Source organism: Balaenoptera musculus, chromosome 1, assembly GCF_009873245.2.
Source record: "Balaenoptera musculus isolate JJ_BM4_2016_0621 chromosome 1, mBalMus1.pri.v3, whole genome shotgun sequence".
Classification (NCBI taxonomy): Eukaryota; Metazoa; Chordata; class Mammalia; order Artiodactyla; family Balaenopteridae; genus Balaenoptera; species Balaenoptera musculus.
In genome coordinates this window covers 25,413,186-25,429,693 of record NC_045785.1, presented here as the reverse complement: position 1 = coordinate 25,429,693, position 16,508 = coordinate 25,413,186, and the positions used below count along the sequence as shown (strand labels likewise).

The 16,508-nt window shown below is 40.1% G+C and overlaps 1 protein-coding gene across 2 annotated transcripts in view; it reads right to left on the bottom strand.

The window, feature by feature from the left end:
• The window catches only part of KPNA6 (karyopherin subunit alpha 6), a 53,922-nt gene that overhangs the window by 34,179 nt on the left and 3,235 nt on the right, over positions 1 to 16,508 (bottom strand). The window contains exon 2 of one of the 2 annotated variants that reach the window (XM_036842354.1): positions 11,957 to 12,103. The exons of the other annotated variant lie outside the window; for it this stretch is intronic. The gene's annotated coding sequence lies outside the window, so the exon portion shown is untranslated. The remainder of the gene's footprint in view (positions 1 to 11,956; positions 12,104 to 16,508) is intronic. 2 annotated transcript variants of the gene reach the window in all.

Sequence of the window (16,508 nt, the reverse complement as noted above, 5' to 3'; positions counted from 1 at the left end):
GCTTTTATCAAGGTCACCGATAACCTCCACATTGCCTTATCTAATGGATAGAAATTTCTGTCCTCTTTCTTAACCCCTCGATAGTAGTTACTAATCCCTTCTCTCGAAACACTCAGTTTTCTTGGCACCACTGCCAACCTCATCCAGTCTTCTCAGTCTCTCTTGATGGCTCCTCCTCCCTATATCTACATACTGGTTTCTATCTTCACTCTCTCGAGGTGATTTCATCCATTCCCATAACTCCCAAATTTATGTCCCCAGCCCAGTCCTTTCTCTTGAGTTCCAAACTCATATATTCAACTACCTATGGAAATCTTCACTTTCTTATCCAAAACTAACTTAATTTCTTACACCCTCCCCCCGCCCCCCACCCCAGCAATACCAAGAGCAACAGCATTTACAAGTTACTTAATCCAAATCCTAGGTTAAAAAAAAAATCATCCTTTGACATGATACTATACATAGAGAATCCTAAAACTGCCACCAGAAAACTGCTAGAGCTAATTAATGAATATGCTAAAGTTGCAGGATACAAAATTAATGCACAGAAATCTCTTGCATTCCTATACACTAATGATGAAAAATCTGAAAGAGAAATTATGGAAACACTCCCATTTACCATTGCAACAAAAAGAATAAAATACCTAGGAATAAACCTACCTAGGGAGACAAAACACCTGTATGCAGAAAATTATAAGACACTGATGAAAGAAATTAAAGATGATACCAACAGATGGAGAGATATACCATGTTCTTGGATTGGAAGAATCAACATTGTGAAAATGAGTATACTACCCAAAGCAATCTACAGATTCAATGCAATACCTATCAAATTACCAATGGCATTTTTTACGGAACTAGAACAAATCATCTTAAAATTTGTATGGAGACAAAAAAGACCCCGAATAGCCAAAGCAGTCTTGAGGCAAAAAAATGGAGCTGGAGGAATCAGACTCCCTGACTTCAGACTCTACTACAAAGCTACAGTAATCAAGACAATATGGTACTGGCACAAAAACAGAAACATAGATCAATGGAACAAGATAGAAAGCCCAGAGATTAACCCACGCACCTATGGTCAACTAATCTATGACAAAGGAGGCAAGGATATACAATGGAGAAAAGACAGTCTCTTCAATAAGTGGTGCTGGGAAAAATGGACAGCTACATGTAAAAGAATGAAATTAGAATACTCCCTAACACCATACACAAAAATAAACTCAAAATGGATTAGAGACCTAAATATAAGACTGGACACTATAAAACTCTTAGAGGAAAACATAGGAAGAACACTCTTTGACATAAATCACAGCAAGATCTTTTTTGATCCACCTCCTAGAGTAATGGAAATAAAAACAAAAATAAACAAATGGGACCTAATGAAACTTCAAAGCTTTTGCACAGCAAAGGAAACCATAAACAAGACGAAAAGACAACCCTCAGAATGGGAGAAAATATTTGCAAACGAATCAACGGACAAAGGATTAATCTCCAAAATATATAAACAGCTCATTCAGCTCAATATTAAAGAAACAAACACCCCAATCCAAAAATGGGCAGAAGACCTAAATAGACATTTCTCCAAAGAAGACATACAGACGGCCACGAAGCACATGAAAAGATGCTCAACATCACTAATTATTAGAGAAAAGCAAATCAAAACTACAATGAGGTATCTCCTCACTCCTGTTAGAATGGGCATCATCAGAAAATCTACAAACAACAAATGCTGGAGAGGGTGTGGAGAAAAGGGAACCCTCTTGCACTGTTGGTGGGAATGTAAATTGATACAGCCACTATGGAGAACAATATGGAGGTTCCTTAAAAAACTAAAAATAGAATTACCATATGACCCAGCAATCCCACTACTGGGCATATACCCAGAGAAAACCGTAATTCAAAAAGACACATGCACCCCAATGTTCATTGCAGCACTATTTACAATAGCCAGGTCATGGAAGCAACCTAAATGCCCATCAACAGATGAATGGATAAAGAAGATGTGGTACATATATACAATGGAATATTACTCAGCCATAAAAAGGAACGAAATTGAGTCATTTGTTGAGACGTGGATGGATCTAGAGACTGTCATACAGAGTGAAGTAAGTCAGAAAGAGAAAAACAAATATCGTATATTAATGCATGTATGTGGAACCTAGAAAAATGGTACAGATGAGCCGGTTTGCAGGGCAGAAGTTGAGACACAGATGTAGAGAATGGACATATGGACACCAAGGGGGGAAAACTGCGGTGGGGTGGGGATGGTGGTGTGCTGAATTGGGCAATTGGGATTGACATGTATACACTGATGTGTATAAAATTGATGCCTAATAAGAACCGGCAGTATAAAAAAACAAACAAACAAAACAACTAATACTAAACTTTCATTGGGTCGTTTGTATGGAAATATGTTAATATAAATGTTTCAGACATTACATGAAATTTCTAAAAATCTTATATTTGTATTTGTATGGAAATATGTATGGAAATATGTTAATATAAATGTTTCAGACATTATATGAAAAAAAAAAAATCATCCTTGACTCCTTCCCTACTCACACCTTTTTAATCTAACCTACTGACAAATCCGGAATGTATCTTGAATGTATTTACCTCTCTCTCACCCCATCCAAGTCACTATCACCTCTTGCCTGGTTACTACGACAACTCACCCCCAATCCATCACCACACAACAAAATCAGAGCATAGCACTGCTTCCATGTAGAAGTAAAATCTTCTTCACAATTTAAGGCGCTGCCTATATCTTCATCTCACCTCATTCAACTTTTTACCCTCAGTCATCATATGCTCCTGTCACAATGGCTCTCTCAGTATTTGGAAACTATCAAGCTGTTTCCGGATACAGTCTTCACATTTCCTGTTTTCTTTCTGTCCACAATGCTCTTCCCTAGCTCTTAGAATTGCTAGGTCCTTCCTCTGTCACACTAACCCAAAGTAAGCTACTCCATTTTTGTCAGAACACCCGTTTTATTTCCTTCGTTACACTATTTACAGTCTGTATCTGTTCTCCTCCTGTGTAAGTTCTACAAAAACTTTTGTTGTGGGAAGAGATATGGGAACATATGTATATGTATAACTGATTCACTTTGTTATAAAGCAGAAACTAACACACCATTGTAAAGCAATTATACTACAATAAAGATGTTAAAAAAAACAAACAAAAAAACTTTTGTTGTATCCCCAGCATCTATGATATATACAAATATTTGTTGACTGAATCACTGTTCAAATATCTAGTCAATACTTACTGAGCACCTACACTGTCCCAGACACAAGGTGTAGCTGTAAAAGTTGCTTAACAAGTGTTTGCCAGTAAGTGTAGGGTAAGGGAAGAAATGTACAGCAAAGGAATCTTCCTTGTGACTGGAGTGGAGCAGAACTTCCAAAAGCAGATTTTAGAAAGATTTCTTCCTAGAAACCCAGAAAGCACAGGTTTCCTCCAGAATTGGTATGAAAACTGAATAGACGCTCTGTTGTGAGGACACACACACACAAATAAAAAACTTAAAAAAAAAAAAGACTGCAGGACACAAATGGCTCAGAAAAAGACATTTTAGACAGCTAAATCCAGTGACCTTGTCAGTATTCATTCTATTTGACTTTCTAATTTGCCACTGATGATCACTTTTGCCTTCTTGAAACTCTACCCATGATTCTGAAGGCACCACCCTCTCCCAGTTCTCTCACCTTTCTAACCACTCCTTCTCAGGTTTCATACTGTGTTCCTCTCCCAACGCCAATCTCTCAATGTCAGTGTGTATCAAAATTCTACCTTTCTGGTCCTCAGCAGAAGCAGCCCCCTTTCCCAAGTGACCTCCCTTAGCTTCAACCTCCACTTTTACACTAAGTACCAAATCTCTGTTGTCACAACCTCTGCCTGTGTGTTTTTCCAAATGCATACTGGCTATCTCCACCTCACTTTCTCTCTCCTTAAACCAGTTTCTTCTCCTAGGTTCCCTAGTTAGGAGTTAATGCCATTACCATTCACCTGGTCTTAGAGTAAGCCATGAACTTTCTATTCCCCAAAGACAACAGGTTGGCAAACTGATCTTCACCTATACCAAAGATTCTCTCCTTAACCAAACTCTATCCAGGCTCCTCTGAGCCCTTTCTCAACTAGGTTCAACCTTGGCCTATCAAGATTTGAACAAAGAACACTAACATAGTTTCTAACAGCTCAAGGTCACATCACTAGATGACCCTAGCCCCCCTTAAAGTGCCTGACTGAGAAAATCTCAAGGCTGCCAAGTGAATTTACTGTTTCAGCCAACACCTGAATATAGGGTTCCTGTTTCCCAGGATCTGTGGGAGGGTAGGAGACTACCTTCAATAAGCCCCAGTAGCAAACCCAGTTGGGTTTCATGTGGCCCACCTCCTCCTTCCTTGCATTTTGTAATTTTTCATTTCCCTGACTTTACTGAGCTCTCTCTCACCCCCACCTCCATTCCCTCATCCTTCCTTTAAAACACCCAGTTACCTCTGCACAAAGTTGAAATCAGTTCACACTTTTCCCTATTGCAATAGTATATTACTGATTAAAATCTGTCCTTACCACTTTGGTGTCCAACTTTATCTGTGTTTATCTTTGTTTACCTGTTACTACAAACTGGTTCCCACTGACAACCTCCAATGGCCCTGTTTTAGTTCACAACTCATCACCTCACTTCTAGATCATTAACTCTTTGAGAGCAAGAATGTGTAGCACAGTGCACAGCACATACATACCCTCAAATGTACTATTCAACATTTTTAAACTTCAGTTTTCCAAAAGATCTGAAGTGGCTTACAATAAATTCAACAAAATAAAAAATATCAAACCCAAAAATCTGGAAAAGGAATATACACATTTGTATAGAAAATGGGGAAAGATGAATGCAGATCAGCAGAACCCAAGAGTCATTTAATTATTGAAACTGACTTGCATTTTGACATGTCAGCTACCTGTCAGCCAAAATAAAGCAATATGAGTGAGCTCTTACATAATTCTCAATATCCACGATGGTGTCCTTTGAAGCACAAAAGTTTTAAATTTTCACTAAGTCCAATTTATCTCTTTTTGGGGTGTGGGAGGCTGCTTGTGCTTTTGGTGTCATATCTAAGAAACTGTTGTCTAATCCAAGGTCATGAAGATTTACTCCTATGTTTTCTTAAAAGAATTTTATAGGGGCTTCCCTAGTGGCACAGTGGTTAAGAATCCTCCTGCCAATGCAGGGGACAAGGGTTCGAGCCCTGGTCTGGGAAGATCCCACATGCCGCGGAGCAACTAAGCCCGTGCGCCACAGCTACTGAGCCTGTGCTCTAGAGCCTGCGAGCCACAACTACTGAGCCCACGTGCCACAGCAACTGAAGCCCACGCGCCTAGAGCCCGTGCTCCGCAGAGGGAGAGGACACCGCAATGAGAAGCCCGCACACCGCAACGAAGACCCAACACAGCCAAAAATAAATAAATAAATAAATTTATTAAAAAAAAAAAAAGTTTTATAGTTTTAGCTCCTTACATTTAAGTTTTTGATCTAAGTTAATTTTTTTAATTTTATTTTTACTGTTTTATTTTATTTATTTTTTGGTTGTACCGCGCGGCATGCAGAACTTCCCCAACCAGGGATCGAACCTGCACCCCCTGCAGTGGAAGCAAGGAGTCTTAACCACTGGACCACCAGGGAAGTCCCTAAGTTAATTTTTATATATGATGTAAGACAGGAGTCCAACTTCATTCTTCTGCATATGCATACTTATTCTTTTTAGGCAATATATATATCAATAGCACATTAGGATAATCAAAATAAACCAGTGATTCACACAAGTCCTTTCTTAATGAATTTAGCATTAATTGAGATGACTTCAAAGTTTTTATGATAGAACCAATCTACTAAACTAACAAACTCTTGTGGTATATAAGTTCCTTTCCTGTGTCAAGTTACTTATTTCCATGTCCTGCTAGGAGACCTCCGTCAGGCACCAAGGCAGGCAAGGATCATGATGCTCCTGCCAAAAAAATCACACATCTGTGTCCTTGCCGCTAGATGTGAAAAGAAGCAGTCTTCTCAAGTCCAGTCCAGAATGCTTTCCAAAGTCTCTGGCCGTGGTGGAAAGTTTTTATCTACTAAAAGCCTTTTGAAAGCTCTTTCAAAAATGCCAGTCAGGGTCTTCCCTGGTGGTCCAGTGGTTAAGACTCCACACTCCCAAAGCAGGGGCATGGGTTTAATCCCTGGTTGGGGAACTAAGATCCCGAATGCCACAGGGTGCGGCCTAAAAAAACAAAACAAACAAAAAATGCCAAAGTCAATCTCTAATCTCTGCAGAGGGTATGTTCCCAGGGAAAATTCAAATTTGATTGGTAATGATTTAGAAACAATTTGCTTAGCTTTTAAGTCTAAGCTCATACAGAACCCCCATTTTATTTATTTTTTAAAATTCTTTTTTGTAAATATTTATTTGTTTGTTTATGGCTGCATTGGGTCTTTGTTGCCGTGCGCGGGCTTTCTCTAGTTGCGGCGAGTGGGGGCTACTCTTCATTGCAGTGCACGGACTTCTCACTGCGGTGGTTTCTCTTTGTTGCGGAGCACAGGCTCTAGGCACACGGGCTCAGTAGTTGTGGAGCACGGGCTTAATCACTCTGCAGCATGGGGGATCTTCCCGGACCAGGACTGGAACCCGTGTCCCCTGCACTGGCAGGCGGATTCTTAACCACCGCACCACCAGGGAAGTCCCTAGAACCCCCATTTTAGAGGTGAGAAAATTGAGGCATAACTTGCAGAAGGACCCAGCTAATAAGTGGAAGACTCTAATCCAGATCTTTGAAGACTCTAATCCAGATCCTTCTGACTAAAGCCAAAGCTCTCTCTATTACATATACTCTACTCAACAGCATACTAGCCGCAGGGGACTCCTTTGTTATTTCTTGGAAGAAGTGTGTCAATGTTTCTTCTTGGATTCTACCACCCTAACCATTGCCTGACTCAATCTGTCAATGACATGTGGTCCAGTTCTTGCCAAGAATAGGGAATACAAATATCAGAAGATACCAACACAGGAACTTCCCTGGTGGTACAGTGGGTAAGACTCTGCACTCCCAATGCAGGGGGCCTGGGTTCAATCCCTGGTCGGGGAACTAGATCCCGCATGCTGCAACTAAGATCCCGCGTGCCGCAACTATGACCCGGCAGAGCCTAAATGAATGAATGAATGAATGAATAAAAGAAGGTATCAACACAAATATGAATGGAAGTAGAATTCTGTAGGGACTGGCAGTAGTTAGGTAGTCATTTGAAGGCTATTTGCCACTTCAAAGGAAAAACAAAAACAACCATTTGAGTTAATCCTCCCTGTTCTGGTGTAGGGTTTGAAAATCTTTTTAAAAAGTTTAACACTGGGACTTCCCTGGGGGTGCAGTGGTTAAGAATTCGCCTGCCAATGCAGGGGACACGGGTTCAATCCCACATGTCGCGGAGCAACTAAGCCCGTGCGCCAAGACTCCTGAGCCTGCGCTCTAGAGCCCGCGAGCCACAACTACTGAGCCCGTGTGCCACAACTACTGAAGCCCGTGCGCCTAGAGTCCGTGCTCCGCAACAAGAGAAGCCAGCGCTATGAAGAGTAGCCCCTGCTCGCCACAACTAGAGGAAGCCTGCGCGCAACAACAAAGACCTAACACAGCCAGAAATAAATAAATTAATTAATTTTTTAAAAAAAGGAAATACTTAGGCTGAGCGAAGGCACTGTGCTGGATAGAATATCAACAGGCACACTGGAATAGTGTGGTATCAGTGAAAGGAGCTACAAAGCCAGACAATCTGATTTCTGGTCTGCTACTTAACAAGTGTACAGCCTTGGGTGTCACTTATCTGTATCTCAATTTTCCTACCCTTGCCCTGTCTACCTCAGAGTTACAGTGAAGATCAAATGAGAATACACATGAAAGCACTTTGTAAATAGTAAAATGCTGTGCTAGTAAGGTAGGATTCGGTTTGGTAATAGTTTTTCAAACTTCTGGAATTTCTCTCAGAGCTTTTTATGACCAAGAAATACTGCAAACAAGGAAACAATATGAAACAGTTCTGACGGCATGAGGTTCTCAGGGTGTTATTTGTAAGCCTGTCAGAACTGTCAATAACCAAGACAATGGGAGAGACCTCTCTATGGACAACTGGATTAGTCCATAATGGGGCCATAATAAGGCTGCTCATATTCTGGCAGATCCTCACAGGACTGGGCTGAAGAATGATCACTCCAGGAAACAAAGCTGAATCTATAAATCAGGAGGTCTGGCTAAAAGATCATGTGGGAAAAACAATCTTCTGTACACACAACTATATATTCAAAGCTCAAGGCCTAAGTGAAGCATGGCACACTGAGGTACTGCATCAACCAGATAGCTGATAGTCCAAGTTCTCTAATCCTAATTCTCTCCTAGGATTTACTAGTCCTTTTGGCCCTTGAATCTATATATAAATGCAATGCTCAGACCTAGGAATGGGGAAGTAAGGGGTGGTGAGAGACATAGGAGAGGCCCAGGATAGCTACAGTCCAATTTCTCCAAAAGAAAAATTCCAAATATCCCTTGTAGACTGTGCAGAATCTGGAGGCTCTTACCTTCCTAGGGACACCCCATTGCCACTACCACTAGGTGCTACCAGGAACTAAAATGAATCACTTAAAGTAGGAAAACCAAAGCGCTTACCTTCCACTTCAGTCAATGCAAAAACATTCACTGAATATCTCCCAAGCACTCACACTGCTCAAGGAATCAAGGGGAAAAGAAAAATCCAAATTGTTATCTCCAAACTGACTCAAATAGACAAGTGATTTATTATTCATTTAATAAAATGTATGTGCCAGGCACTGTGCAGAAGCTTCTGCCTTCAGGAAGCTTTACAACCTAGTTTAGTCTCGCAGCATCAAGAACAAAAAAGGTAATGAATCTAAGTGTGCAGTGATGTCAGAGAGTGGAAGTGAGAACTATTTTTACTGTGTGGTGAGCTCTGGAGTGGTCTTTGAAGGCTAGATGGTTAATATTTCTAAAGGTAATGGTGTAAGGAGGGACAGCAGTTTACCAGGAGCAAAGATTAGAGTCAGAAAGCCCAAGGTTGGTTTGAGGAACAAGATCAGTTTGGTTAGAGAGGTATAAATACAAAGGCCCACAAGCAAAATGTCTCTGAGATGTAACAGTGAACTGCTGGCCCCTACTGTGCAGCACTATGCCCCTCAATCCCCAGTCTTCGGGCAAGGAGGGTTCTGCATGGCCTGTAGGCGAATTACACAAATCTCTCTGACTGGCTCTTCATTTCAACCTTTGGTAATAGGAGAAAGGGTTTTTCTAACAGCCCTTGTGACAAATTAAAAGCAGGATTTCTCTAACCTGTACATATTAATTCAAAAAGAAGGAGCTAGATTTGGGATGCAATCTTCTGAGGAGCCCAGGACAATATGGGGAAGAAGAGCCAGACTGAGAGGCCACACAAAGGGAACCCTCTCTGTCCTCATTAGACATGCTATGGACAGACACTCAATGTTGCCCCTCAAACCTTGTCAGCTCCTTCCAATATGATGTAGTGAGAAAGAGCACTGATTTGGGAGTCAGGTGAGTTGGTTCCAATCCCAACTGAATAACCATGGGCAAATTACCCACTATTTTGAGTCTCTGCTTCCATTACCTATAAAATGAGAATAATAAACTTTATAGCCCAGTATGATTGATGAGGTAACGTGAAAGTGTCTAGGGTCTAAATGCTGAATCAATGGTATTTCCTTGTTCTTCTCAGCACCTACTTTGAAAGGCTTCAGTTCCCCATGAGGGCAATTTCCCAGAAGTCAGAGTCAAAGAGGATGACTATATTTCCTTGCTCTCCATTAGCAGGTGGTTTTTCCTCTTCCTTCCTCCTAACACTGTAGCTCCTTTCTCTTAACCTTTATCCTTCTATTCCATCTTCATTCCCTCCAAAGCTAGGCTGTAAGAACCAATAAGCCAGAGTTTTTTGTTTTGTTTTTTTTTTTAGGCCACACCGTGTGGCATGCAGGATATTAGTTCCCCAAACAGGGATCAAACCTGTGCCCCCTGCAGTGGAAACATGGAGTCTTAACCACTGGACCGCCAGGGAAGTCCCAAGCCAGAGTTTTAAGAAAGGACCTGTTCTCTACCATTTACCTCACCCCAAGATAAGCAATTCTAACCACGTCTCATTACAATTATTGCTTCTTTGGAAGATTTAAAAGCTGATGACTTTCACATCTACATCTGCAGTGCATATCTAATACTCAAGGGGTTCCTTCTATCTATGTTCCATAAGCACCTCAAATGGTTAAAAAAAAAATTTTTTTTAAGTCATCATCTCCATAAACCTGCTCCTCATACATTCCTTACACATTTCATTATCCACAAACCCATATCTGGAATTCTGAAATCAAAAGAGCTCTGAAAATAAGAAGGTTTTTAGTATTTACAACACAAAATACATTTAGCAACAAAACCTGAACAAAATTAACATGAGACTCTTTATAGCCCTTATTAATCCCACTCAATTAATATTCAAATGATTTGCCGGAAAATATTAGTATTATTTGACTATACAGGGCTCTATCCCAGACCCTGCTGGAGGTGTTATGCACTCAAAAGGGTGAAACTGGTTCATGGGGGAGGGGGAGAACTTAGATATTACAATGGTATGTGGCCCTCCAAAGCTCAACCTTATCAATAAAGACTTATTCCCTAGTATCTAATTTTTCTTGCTGGATTTTCTTGAGTATTACATGAGCAGCATTGACACTGACTTCATAAAAGGCAGACAAAAAGTATGCAAGAACTGTACTACAAAGCTATGGCAAATAGACAGCTATGACTGGGGGACTTTCTCTTGACTGATGGCTGAATCTTGAAGTCATATGACAAGAGGTGGCCTGAGCATGCCTGTTTTGCCCTGTGGATGTTATTTATGTTTGATCCTCAGTGCTTTTGTGTGTGACATGGGTTTTGATAAATTTAAAATTTACATTTTATTATTTAATTCTACAAATTAAAATGTGTCCCAATTAATTATGCCAAGTGCTAAAAGAAAAATGTTAACAATATCTGAACAGCTATCTAGCAGCTAAAGTTATTTTCTAGTATCAGGCAAAAGTTAAAAAGTTTACTAAAAATAATTTTAAGAAACTGATTTTTTTCTATTGTTTTGTTTTTGCTGGAAAATGAACAACTTTAAATGATTTTTAAAAATCTGATTACACTGTTTCTGTATTTATAAATACTAATTTGCATATGCAATTTGATACATTACAATTTATATAAGTAAATAAAAGTTACTCAGCAAATACAGCTATAAAACTTAGTTAAATGTAAATAGCTTTTTAATTTAACTTTTAACCTAAAAATCTTGTTTAGTCACTCTTAATCTTGCACTGAATAAAAAGCAAGCTTTATGCTTACTCATTTTATGTATAAAGCACAGACATACTTACTGTACATAAAAAGATATAGAGTATATCTGCATGTTAAAATTTCATGGGAGGGATGCATTAGGGAAAAAAGATGTCTAAAAAGGTTTCTTAGGAAGGTGATAATGAATGGAAAGGTTGAGGAAACAACGATATAAGGGATTAGGGCTCTGTACAAGTCAGAAACTTGGGCGTCACCCTTGACAATTCCTTTCCCCTTATCCCCATATCCAATCACTAGTAATGGTCAGCTTTATTTCCTATTTCTGGACTGTCTCTGTCTCTTCTTCTCCATTCCTACTGCCATTACCCTAACTCAGATCTTCATGATCTCTTGCCTAGACTTTATAAGAGCCTCATTAACCTGTTCCTTTTCTCTTTATTCCAAACTTCTTGAAACAGTTTGTCTCGCCTCTCTTATTTCTTAGCCCACTCCAATCTGCTTCCATGCTATCAAAACTGTTTTTGTAAGACACTGATCAAGTGCAAGATGCTAAATTCAATAGACCTTTTCAGTCCTTATTTTGCTGGTCCTCTTGGCAGCACTCAATCCTGACAGCCATGTCCTTCTTCTTGAAATACTCTTTTCCGTTGCTTTATGAGACATCAATCACTCCTTGTTTTCTTCAAATTGTGGCTGCTGATCCCCTTCTTCCTGCACATTAAAGCTAATGAAACTTGAGGTTCTCTTTTCAGCCCATCTCCCATGATATACATTTTTCACAGGCACTATCAGTGATTCCCAAGGTCTTAGTTACCATATATAAACAGATGATCAATTCTCTATCTCCATCCCCAGACCCCACGCTTGAGCCCCAGACTTCTCTATCCAGTTGTTTTTTGGACACCTTCCCTTGGAGGTCACAGAGATACCTCAAAATGTCCAAATTTAAACTCAACTCAGTTAAAAGCATCACTATCCACTCTGCTGCTCAAGGCAAGAAGAGGCCTAGGAGTCATGCTTAATTCCACCCTGCCCCAACCACTTTCAGCCTCCAGATGAAACCAATAACCAAGCCCTGCTAATTCAAATTCCTAACTCTTATTCCCCACTGTTACTACCTCAATCTCCATCAACATCTCTTGCTAGGACTACCACACTACTTAAGAACCAACTACTTCAAGAACCTCCTGGTTGGGACTTCCCTGGTGGCGCAGTGGTTAAGAATCCGCCTGCCAATGCAGGGGACATGGGTTCAAGCCCTGGTCTGGGAAGATCCCACATGCTGCAGGGCAACTAAGCCCGTGCACCACAACTACTGAGCCTGTGCTCTAGAGCCCGCGAGCCACAACTAATGAGCCCACGTGCCACAACTACTGAAGCCCGTGCGCCTAGGGCCCGTGTTCTGCAACAAGTGAAACCACTGCAACGAGAAGCCCGCGCACCACAACGAAGAGTAGCCCCCACTCGCTGCAACTAGAGAAACCCGCGCACAGCAACAAAGACCCAACACAGCAAAAAAAAAAAAAATAAATAATAAAAAAAATAAATAAAAAAAAAAAAAAAGAACTTCCTGGTTGGAATGTTATCGCAGTCTAATTCATTCTCCCCAGAGCAGTCAAGTAATATAAATAAATAAATTTGATCATGTCACTTCTGAGATTAAAACCTTTCAATGACATTTCACTGTTATCAGGATAAGGTCCAAATATCATTCCCCCCATGCTACCAACCCACCTAGCCTACCAATCTTTTGCTTGTGAAATAATCATTTCACCCTGCCACTGACAACTATCCATAGATCAGCTCTCATTAGCTTAAAGGCCTTCCCTGATGCCCCTACGCTGGGGTGGACCCCCTTATTATATAAATCCATAGTACTGCGGACTGCCCCACTCAAAATATTTATCATTTTATAATGGTCTCCGAAGTATGCGGTACAAAATCAACTGGGACATAGGAAGAAAAACATATACATATGTTGTAACTAACACACATATATATGTATATAAATAACACATACAAACGTTACATATATATATAAATAATACATACGAATGTTACATATATATATAAGTAAGGTTTACCTTTATTATGCATTAGCCTATTAATACTGGCAACTTTTATCTGTTGGTCAGGTGGCCAAGTTTTCCTGAAGGAAGACTGGGAGTTATACCAATCAGGTGAAGACATTAGTTCATTCACATTTATCATACTGCACAACACTGTAGTTTGTGTGCCTAGTTAAGTGGATTTACAAGACAGCTAGTTTTAACTAAATTAACATTCACAAAATAAATAAACAGCTTAGAGTCCTATCAAGAAACTGAATGGAAGATAATGTTAATAATGCAGGAAGAGGAACAAAGAAACAGCAGAGCTGATGTCTCTGGAAGTAAAAGCTCCTAAGTACCAGAATTTCACCTGCCACATCACAATAAAACAAAACAAAATAACATAATGACCAGCTAATCAGATCTAAGTCAGCCAAAGATTTAAAATTATCTAGAAGATTATTTAAATTATGGACTTACACTCTCTCATGCACCTTACTCTGAATGTATAGTATGCTTAAAAATAATACTTACTGAATACACAAGGCTATCATGATCAGCAAGACATTTAAAAACACTTGTCTTCATCCTTTTACAATATATACGGTGTATATATTTTTTGGCCTTGCCTCACGGCTTGTGGGATCTTAGTTCCCCAACCAGGGATCGCACCCGTGCCCCCTGCAATGGAAGCACAGAGTCCTAACCACTGGACTGCCAAGGAATTCCCAAAATGTGTTTAGATTTTAAAAGTTAACTTGTAACATCTAAAAATTTTTAATCTGTTATGAAATCATATGAAAATTCAGATTTCCAACCTCAAGGGGGAGAGGGATTGTGGAAAGGGATGCGAAATTATGCAGTAAGGCAACACTAGACCTACATTCTGTCCTGGCAACAACTGGCTGGACCTCATCAGATTGCATGGGACTCTAGTTGGCCCGCCAGTCTCCATTTGGTTGATTTTACTCGATTACCCATTAGAATTTAAGCTCTAGGATTTCACTAAAAAAAAAAATATTTTTGTCTGTTTTGTTCACTGCTGTATTTTCAGGGCCTAGAACAGCAGCTGGCACACAGTAGGCATTCAATAAACAGTTGCTGAAATTAACAAATAACAGTTGCCTGCCTAATCCCTAAAAATGTTTCTGACAAGTATTCATAATATGTTTCTGCCTTCCCCTAAAAGACAAATTGATTTATCTTTTATATTTAGCACAGGGCCTGACACATACTAAGTACTTTATTTGCTCACCGTATGACTAATAGCAATTAGTTATCACTTACTGAGTACTCACTGTGTGCTAAACACCATGCTAAATCGCTTTACAAGCATTAGCTCATTTAATCACCTTAACACTCCTATGAGGCAGATGCTATCACCCCTGTCTTAAGAGATAAGGAGGGGCTTCCCTAGTGGCGCAGTGGTTGAGAGTCTGCCTGCCAATGCAGGGGACACGGGTTCGAGCCCTGGTCTGGGAAGATCCCACATGCCGCGGAGCGACTAGGCCCATGAGCCACAACTACTGAGCCTGCGCGTCTGGAGCTTGTGCTCCGCAACAAGAGAGGCCGCGATAGTGAGAGGCCCGCGCACCGTGATGAAGAGTGGCCCCCGCTTGCTGCAACTAGAGAAAGCCCTCGCACAGAAACGAAGACCCAACACAGCCCAAAAAAAAAAAAAAAAAAAAAAAAGATTAAAAAAAGTATTAAAAAAAAAAAGAGATAAGGAAAATGAATCTCTGGAGATTAAGCAATTGGTCAAAGCTCTAATTGTATTACAGAATGAAATAACTGTAACACAAGATAAAATATGAAAAGAGCTATATGAAAGGCAAGAACAAAGTGCTACAGAATTCAGAAGGACAGTTCACTTCCAGTTTGGAAGGCATAACATACATATTTGGGAAAGGTCCCTGAGGGAGGTAGCATTTAAACTAAATCTTGTAAAAGAGGCAAGATTTTCATAGGAAAAGACGGGTGGGGAAGGGATTGCTTTTGTCACTTTCTCTACCAGGAAAGGTGAAGTACATACCAAGGAGGTAGTCTGAGTGGAATGCAGGATATATGGATAAATATTAAATCGAATAAGACTAGTAAAGTCAACAGGAAGGCCTTGAATACCATACCCTATGGGTTATGATTTTATCCTGTAGACAATAAGGAGTCCATGAAGGTTCCTAAACTAAGGAGAAGAGTGACAAGACCAGAAGGGTGTTTTAGCAACATTGCTGCAGCAGAATTGGTCGTGGTAAGGAGGCTATAGAACAGATTTAGAAGGCTCCTGAAATAACAACACCTTTACAATTTACAATATTTTCTGACATCTAGTACTTCACTGACACTTCACTAACAACATTAATAAATAGTATTATCATATTTTCACATCAAGGAGCCTGAGACTCAGCAAGTTTAAAGACCACACAATTAACAGTCTTTGTGGGACTATGCTGTGAGAAAAACATACACAAAACAATTTAGGGAAGACATCAGTAACAGGATCACAGTATCCAACAACTGCCAATATAGGAAGGGAAGAAAAGAGTAAGGAACCAAAGATAGGTAAGATTTCTATCTTATGCCCTAGTGTCTGGGCCAATGGTCCCACCATTAACAAAAATGTAGGAAAGGTACACCAGGAAGGGGGAGTGAGTTTGATGCTTGTGGGACACTTAGTTTAGTAGTTCTCTAAGTTGCTGTTATGAACTGTGGGGTGGGTGGGCAAGGCTGGAGGGAAACTAAGAAATGGGCTAAATTACTTCCTGACCTGGAGGCATTATCAGAAAGGTTTTGTTGCTTGCAGCAAACCAGAAGCAGCTTTTAGTATCCTAGAGCCCAGTGACAGGACAGTTCCAAAAACATCATGAAGAGATCAGATTCTTTCCGTCTTCTCGACCCTCACCCTTAGAACTGCCTGCTCTTATTTATAAATTCTGCCTCATGATCCCAGCATTGCTAATGGCAATTTCAGAGTCAGAAAAGGGATCTTTCCTTTCCAGAGGCAGAACACTGCCCTTAATAGCCCATATTTTGGTTAGAACCATACTACCTGAGTATTTCCTCTATTT